The sequence below is a fragment of the Gambusia affinis genome, linkage group LG07 (assembly GCF_019740435.1).
Source record: "Gambusia affinis linkage group LG07, SWU_Gaff_1.0, whole genome shotgun sequence".
NCBI lineage: Eukaryota > Metazoa > Chordata > Actinopteri > Cyprinodontiformes > Poeciliidae > Gambusia > Gambusia affinis.
Genome location: NC_057874.1, coordinates 30,916,635 through 30,925,097, shown reverse-complemented (window position 1 = coordinate 30,925,097; position 8,463 = coordinate 30,916,635). Strand labels below are relative to the sequence as shown.

Here is an 8,463-nt window from a genome sequence, read left to right as displayed (position 1 = left end):
AAGGTTAATGTAGAGCTAATGGAGGTTTCCTGATGCTGTGAAGCAGCAGCAGATCTGACAGCAGCTAGCAGCTTTAACTGAGGGCAGTTTGGACAGGCTGGTTATTAGAGCCTTGCCTTACGGAGAGGGAAAGCATTTCCTGAAGCTATTTTCTCCTCGGCTGACGGCTCAGCAGCAGACGGGTTTATTTCTGCTCCTCATGAATCTGTCCTTTAACATCCAGAACGGGGATAAAATGTTCTGGTATGAAAAGCTGTCAACCTGACCGCAGGTCTCAATTTCAGACTATTAAAACTCTTATCCGAACCAAGGCTATTTTAGCTAACAAAATAACAAAAGCTGAAATTAAGAAAACATTTCCTGAAATAAAGAAAAACAGAAATGAATGGGAAATTATATTAAATTACATTAACTAGTATTAAATTATCACAACATAGTGACAGTTTCAACAAATATGTAAAATATATATTTTTTCTGAAAGTTAGTCACTGCAGCTTTAAACAACCTGTGTTTGAATCAGAACCGCATTAATATGCAGGAGCCAAAGGCAGAAACGCAGCCGTTTCCCTCTGATTCTCCCAGGGAGCTCAGATCTGGTCCGTTCAGCCCTGAACTGGGGAGGAAGAGGAGGCGGCGCTGCTGCTCGGGGGGATGAAGACGACTCCGGACTCCTGGGCCAGCGGAGAGCTGCTGGGTCGACTGCTGCTGGTAAACAACCAGAACCGGGCCGGTTGGGGTTGCCATTTGTAAAACAATAACAGCAAAGTCTTGAATATCATGCAGAGAAGAATTCTCACCTTTCAAAGTCATATTTTCATGTCAGAGTCCCAAATTAAAGATTTAATTCATAAGGTAAATATTTAGTTTGCCAACTAATTATTTAGCCATCAAATTAAATTTTTAGTTTCAAAGGAAAATATTTGCAATCAAAATATTTAGTTCCACACTAAATGTTTGAATGAAACTAAATATTTATTTTCCAAACTAAACATGTAAATATTTAGGTTGCTACATAAAAAAATAGTTTGTAACAATATTTATCTATGAGCTAAATATTTAGCCTGCAGCCTAAATATTTAGTTTAGAAAGTAAATGTTTAGTTTGGAAAGTAAATATTTAGTTTAGAGCTAAATATTTAGTCAGTTCCAAACTTAATAAATATTGATTTCCAAACTAAATATTTAAATAATTAATTTACAAGCTAAATATATGGCTTGTATACCAAATATTTAGCTTGTGAATTAAATATTTAGTTTGAAACACTGATATTTATAAATGTATGAATAACATGGTGAAATCTTTCCTCTGACAGGTTGAATAAACCAGAATATTTCTGAAGCCGATCTTGCAGCAGGTGGCTGTTTGGACGGATGACTCAGAAAGTGAAGTCAAATATTTACGGTCCTGGAGGAGCGGCAGCCGAAAACAGTCAGTCAGAGAGGAAGCAGCTGGTAAGTAATTCAGCCTGACAGAAACGTGTCAGAACCAGGCAGAGCAGCCAGGAGGGAAAATCCAACATGGACGCCAATCAGCCCACACGCAGATCAGAAATGGAGAGGATTTCATTTACACAGCCACTAGAGGGTGATAGTGAGCCATGACAGGTGATCAGGCAGTTACAGAAGCAACCGACAGCCGATCACAGCAGTAGAATATTTAAATCCCAAAGGTTTGAGTGCATAGAATACAACCATGTAAAAACTGGAGAACTGGAACATTATGAACTAGCGGCTCTGCATCGTAACTGCGGCATCCAAAATGGCGGAACCAAGTGAACTGGTCGTAAGTCCCAACTACCACATGCATTTTTAGAAAATGGCAATCCAGTTTTAAAAATACAGTACTGGTATTTTTACTGTCCAAAGTCATTTCAGGAAATGTTTTTATTGGTTTCTTTATTTTGAGATATAGCATCTTTTTATTGTATACATCGGGGGCCCCCAAAGTGGGTCCCTGAGGGCCGATTGCATCCTGCATGTTTTATTCTCTCCCTGGTGGCAGTGAAAACCTTCTCAGCAGGTCAATGTTCTCCTTTGGCCTCCAATGATCCATCATTGGATCCAGGTGTGTTAAACCAGGAAGAGACCAAAACATGCAGGAGGCCCTCAGGGGCCACAGTGGGGACCCCTGATGTATATTTATATTGATATATTTTTATGACTTTTCTGGAATAGATTTTCAATGCAACACTCGAAATGCTGACTTTGATAAAATTCCATCTCTTCTGACTAATATGTTCATAATTATGACATGAGTTGGATTGTTTCTAAAATCCACCTGGAATGTGGAGGAAATGACACACCTGATGTTTGTGTCCTCCTTCTTGTTAAACAAGGTTCTGGTAGCTGTTTCAGATTTCTCCTTCAGATCTCTGAAATAAGCAGAAATAGAAATGGACCCGAGACGGAACCAGAACCGTCAGGAGGGACAATGAGACATCACCCTGAATCGTGTTGGGATGACTCAGTTTTCCTCCTTCACCCTGAACATCAGCAGCTCCAGACTTCGGCTGGTCATCCCAGAAACTGGTTCACAGTTTCTGCTGACTGAATTAAGGCCCAGTGGGACGAGTAGGCAGAACCAGGCATGGAGTTTGGGTCAGAGCCCGGTGGGTCTGAAGCTAGCTCTCATTTTGTGGCTGTTTCCTGACATTTAATTAAATTTCCAGTCGGTCAACATTAATGTGCCGTCAACGCTGAAGCAGCACGTTTAATCTGTGAGTGATGAAAACAATCCCGTACTAATTATAGGGGGGGATTTGGGTCAATAACAGAACCAGATGCATGAGCATCGTCCTGATTGACCTTTGATCCCTTTCCTGGATCTTCCCAAAAGCCCCGTTACTGTGCAGCTGTGAGCTCAATTGGGTTTCAACTAGGCCTGTCACAATAAACGATAAATCAATTAATCATAGATACATTTAAACTATCGACATCATTTTAATTATCGTCTCTTCCAGCCTTTTTCTCTTTCTGTTGATGACACTGAATGAAAAAAGGTTCAACTCCGCTGCTCTCCACTGACCCTCCCTTCCTCATTTCCTCAGTGTAATGTCCAGTTCACACTACACCATCTTAGAGCTGTCGGTCGATTGTCGGCCCATTTCCAAAACCTGAGAGATCACACATTAGCCCACAGAAATCCTAGGTAGAACGGTTCCATCGGGTTCCATCGGGTTCCATCGGGCCGTGTGGTGTCCAACAATGGGCACAAAATAATGGCTGCAAGTCCAGTGAAGTCATTTTAAAACCAGGCATTAATCAATGCTTTACTACAATCTCCCTGCAGTGCATGTGTCTCTAGTGTCAGCGTAACGTCCTGACTGAATGAAAATCATTAGAACCTTTTTATGTCACGTTAACGAAGAACAGCTGAAAAGTTACCGGGTTCATCAACTGGTACCAATTTGGCTCCAACTCCTCCCCTCCTCATTTCTATATTCTTTACAAGCAATGGCCGGAACCTGCAGGAACCTGCAGGAACCTATTGTTATGCACCTATTACCGTTAATGCGGCTCGAACCGCTGAATGCACCCCTACAAAAGTGGTGTCAAAACGTGCGGCTTGATCACAGCATTGGATTTTTCATAAAAATTAAAAATCATAAGGTTCAGTAAAAAAAAAAGACAATATAGAAAACATTCTTAAAAAAAAGAAGAAGAAAGGGTAAAGCAGACATTCCCACCTCAAACATGGTGTGAAACTGCATATAAACTTTATTCCATAAACAAACTTGAAATGCTATCTGGCCAAGAAACGCTAAAATGAGACCAGCCAATCTGGTCCCATTTATAAATAATTCTATATTTATAAATGGAAATATAAATATGGACAGTTTTTATACATTTAATAAACGCGCCGTCTTCCCCAGAAATGAACCAATATGCTTTCAGAGTTCGGCTGATCGCTATAGATTAGAAATCTGAGCTGAAACCACAACTTCTGGTGGGATTAATATGGGGTGAGTTAATATGGCGACAAAAAAAACAAAAAACGCTTTTTGCCATTGTTGTGTATGGAGACAGATTGGATGAGTCATCACAGCTGCCAGTTCATGACTGGCAATTAAATACCATAGCAACGGAGCGATCAGCACGAACAGCTCAGACAGTCCGTCCGGTGCGTGACTCGTGATTGGTTGAGAGAGGAGGAGGAGGGAGGAAGAAGGACAGCAGAACCGAGGAGAAGGACTTCGCTGCAGCCAACAGAAAGGGGCGGGGACGGACCTTTCCGTCAGTCCCATACCTTATTTGGAAATGGGACTATTGCATTCCGGAAACGAAGGGGGCGCTGTTTTCATAATCACTAGTATAAATACCTTAAAGACGCGGGGTTAAGAGGAAAGGAAGAAGAAAGAAAGAATTTTAAGAGGTTCTTCCACTGGAGTTCGGCACACGATCAACAATGCAAAACCCACAAAGTCAAGAAAAGGTAATTTTACCTTCTTAAAATTTTTTCACATAGTAAATCAATACGCTTTTCTAGATTAGGTTGTAAATATAATTAACAGCTCTAAACTAGTGAAATTCGTAATTCATACGGGAAGGCTAATTTTAGCAGGTAGCTAATTATTATGCTGGATGGCACCTTTAGTTAAAAATAGTAAAGTAGAGCCTCTCGCCCGGAACGCAGCTGGAGATAGGCACCAGCAACCCTCCCGACCCCATTAGGGAAGAAGGGTGTAAGAAAATGGATGGATGGATGGATAGTAAAGTAGATAACATGTTTAGTTGAGAAATGTATTGTATACTCAAACTTTGTTTTTTATTTTTATTATACAGATCCACCTATCCATTTGCAAAATTCGGAACGGAGAGGAGATTCTCCCGTATTGCTACGATAAATATTGCTGTCGAGGCTACAGAACCATAAAGCACAAACTGCTATGGTTCAACATAACGGTATGTAAAACTACACTTGAAAAATATAAAATATTTTTGTACATACTTACCAGTTTTCTAGTGTTAACAAAGAAGAAGAAACCTAACATAAACATTTATCTGTGTATCGTGTTTTATTTCTTTATGGATTAAAATGTGTTCTTCATTCAGTTAAGTTACTTGCATTAGGTTGCATATAAAAAAAATTTACTCAAGAGTATAACATGGAAAAATAGTCCTAATTTTAATTAATTAATTTTTTTATTTTGTCAAAAGTTACAGAGTAATTGAGTAAATTACTAATTTTAATTAGTTAACACCTGCCCTTGGCTGCTTGAGCAATATTACTTTTACAATTTCAATTAATTTTTTACAGAATATATATTTGGTATCTGGAAGTCATTGTGAGTTTGAAAATTAATTATTAAATCCTACAAAACAGTAACAATAATGTTAAAGAATCTACAGTGATTAATTCAAACATGTATATTTCCTGATGTGTAAAAACCTTTTTCTTTTATGTTAGTAGCTATTACGTTGTGTCCATGCTCTGTTTTAAGTGGGAATGAACCACGTCTTGTTTAAACATATCTGCAATGTATGTAGATGTTGCCTCACCTCTGTCTTTCATTCTCATACATGTTTGTAATTTTTATGTTGTGAAATATGCCCTTGATAATTTTTAACTTAAAAACTTTGTGTCATCAGAGAAGTCTGTCTTCAGATGTCATCTGGACCTGGACAGAATCTGTTCTGTAATGATGTTAAGGTGAGATGTTCTGACCATTCCTGCTTTAAATGTTTATAATCAACACTGTGGGTAAGGCTGTTGTCCTTTACCTCAATTTAATTGTTATAATAATGACACATTCATTTTCTTCCCCCTTCTTGAATTTTCTCTTAAACACCACAGGGATTGTCTGAACAAGGACTGTCCAGCAACTGTTTTAATGTTTGTAGTCATGGTAACATCCGCCTCCACCCACCATATTGTTGTATGGTCTTTATAGATGTAATAATCCCATTTTTCTCAACAGTGTACACTGTACTTTGTGATGGGAGCATCATGTGATTTCAGTGAGGTAAGGAAACAGATGAGAGTTTATACTTTCTGTTGGAGATTTCATTAAATGTGAACCTGTGATGTCCACAGGATGATATGATGACAATACGAAGATGGTCTCTCTCTCTCTCTTAAGAAACTTCCCTGTGAGGTAAGAATAATGGTGCTCTGTACCACGTCATGTTACACATCTGTCAGTTTTTTAAGAAAACCTTCAATTTGTCCTTTTTAAAAGGTCCAGAGAAGAACAACAAAAGGAGAGAAAGCAGAAAAAAAGTTGATGAAGGCAAAATGTGAGGTAAAATTCATCACTTTGTAGTTTTAAATCATGTAATTTGTATTATGTCCATTCACAGTGTACTTTTGTTCTATGCTTATTTTTTTAAGTCCGAAAGAAAATCAAGATAGAAAAATTAAAAGGGTTGAAGCAGTTTTGATGTTATTTGGACTTGCATTCTTCTTTCACTTAGAACAAATCTGTATTTTTACAGACTGTGTGCTGATGGCCACACTGATCCCAAAGCAGTCGAGGCACAAATTGAGATAAATTTTTAAATTTACACATAACTAGTAATGTTGATTTGTATATCTTTATGTGCAATTGAGACTAAAACCCTAAATGATTTAAATAAATAATAATTTTAATTCATTATTTGGACATAATTTTTTACACCATTAGAGATGAAAGGATAAGATTCTGAGAGAGATAAAGTATAAATTATTATTTAATGCTCTTCACCATGCAGGTGCAAAGGATACCACCAATCTTACAGGTCAGATTCATCCATCATGTGTCAGAGCCATTCTTCCTGTTTCACAGTCTTGCAATACACCTGTTTTTGTATTAATTTGTTTTTTTATTTCCAGATGCCTCTGCATGGACTTGAAGCTGTTGTCCAGGTGGAGGTTCTGACCCAGGTTCTGACCCAGGAGACACAGCTGACCTCACCTTGGCATTGACCTGCAGGTCCTTTCATTGTGTCTGACCCAGGTTTCAGGAAGAAGACTCACTTTGCTTGGCTGGACGGTGAGGACCTTTTACTGTTTTCACCTAAACATGTGAAATTAGATTTTAACTACATGAAATCAATTTTTCATTAACAGATCAACTGGGGGAAATTTTCAGTCATTCCAGGCAGAAAACCGGATTCCTCTTGCTGTTGTAACGTGTTCTTCCTGCCACCGGCGATATAAAGACTGTGGGCTTCACCGGCAGTGGAAGACCAGGAGAGATCCCTCCTTCTTACTGTGATGGGTCTTCTGGACCCTGACCTGAATGTCAACACTGAATTCAAGAGAATATTAGTTGTTTTCCACAATCTGTCACACATTTCAGTCGTCACACATTGTTGTTCATTCTTTTTTTTTTGTGACATGTTAAATAGTTTCTGATAAAGAATATTTACCTTTTGACTTGTGCAGGGATCCTTTTTCATAATGTGTTCTTTCAATATTATTTACATTTTTGAAAGTTTCTTTTGTTGTAGCTCAGTTGATTTACATAATTTAGTTTTCATAGAAATGGTGTCGTTTCCACATAAAGTTACTTTGTGGCTGTAATTTGTTGGAGAGACAGTAGAACCAATAAAGTAGTTGTAAATATATTTTAACAGCGCTAACAATTGGAAAACCTTGTTTAAACATTTTAAATGCAAGCCAAGTTAATAACTTGTTATATTTATATGTATAAATACAAAGTTTCCTGAACATTTTGAACAATGACTGGAATCAGTCCAGATTTTCTTTCCAAACCCGACAGACAGAGAAGTTGTTTATGTTTTAACAGTGAGAATCAACTGTTGGTTTTTTGTAATAAAGCAAGTATATACAGAAACATATTGTTCATTTACAAATCATAATACAAACATAAGATTAAAGTTATCCTGAGCTGGACTTTCTGAAGGGTGGAGGAGACGAGACCGGCGCCGTTAGGCTGGGAGGGAGACACCTGACCAGGTGATTGGCGGACCAGGTGAGATGAAGACAGTTAGAAATTACACATTGGTCTAATTTATGTATCCAGTGACTTTATCCAAAAAGGTTTTCATATAGAAAAGAGATGATTCTCTCTGGTGGTTACCAGCTCAGTGTTTACTGCCGGGATCAGAAAGCTGAAGATTATTTCTTGTCAAATAAACTTTCTAAAACCTGCTTTCTGTGAGTCTTTCCAGGTTGAAGCTACATTTAAAGTTTTAATGAATCACTTTGGGTTTTGCAACAATTGGATATTTAAGGTCTTTATTTTGTGAATCTATTGCAATTGGTAGAATTAATATGGAATAGTGGGACACCAGTCAGTTTACTGGTTGAGCTGGAGTCCTTATAGGAGACATTATGCTGAACTATGATAATTGATCCAGTTTATCTGCAGCCAAGAATATTCTAGTTACAGAATGTCACTTGTTAGAAGTTCAGAAGTCTTTTGGTTTGTTTGTAAATTATATTCACAATGTGAATAATAAGAAAAATATTTGGCAAATAAACAACAAAAATGCACTGTGAATGGATGTATTAAGTTGG

General features: G+C 37.9%; 1 long non-coding RNA gene across 3 annotated transcripts; it reads left to right on the top strand.

The window, feature by feature from the left end:
- Positions 1 to 4,196: 4,196 nt before the first annotated feature.
- LOC122833820 lies at positions 4,197 to 8,037 on the top strand. Of its 3 annotated transcripts, XR_006371059.1 has the most exons (10): positions 4,197 to 4,431; positions 4,782 to 4,901; positions 5,589 to 5,649; positions 5,794 to 5,845; positions 5,918 to 5,962; positions 6,034 to 6,094; positions 6,179 to 6,241; positions 6,690 to 6,716; positions 6,811 to 6,970; positions 7,048 to 8,034. It is a non-coding gene; the product is annotated as an uncharacterized LOC122833820 (long non-coding RNA). The 3 variants fall into 3 exon arrangements; XR_006371060.1 differs by having other exon boundaries at positions 5,605 to 5,649; positions 6,179 to 6,970; positions 7,048 to 8,037; XR_006371058.1 differs by having other exon boundaries at positions 6,179 to 6,970; positions 7,048 to 8,037.
- The last annotated feature ends 426 nt before the right edge of the window (positions 8,038 to 8,463 follow it).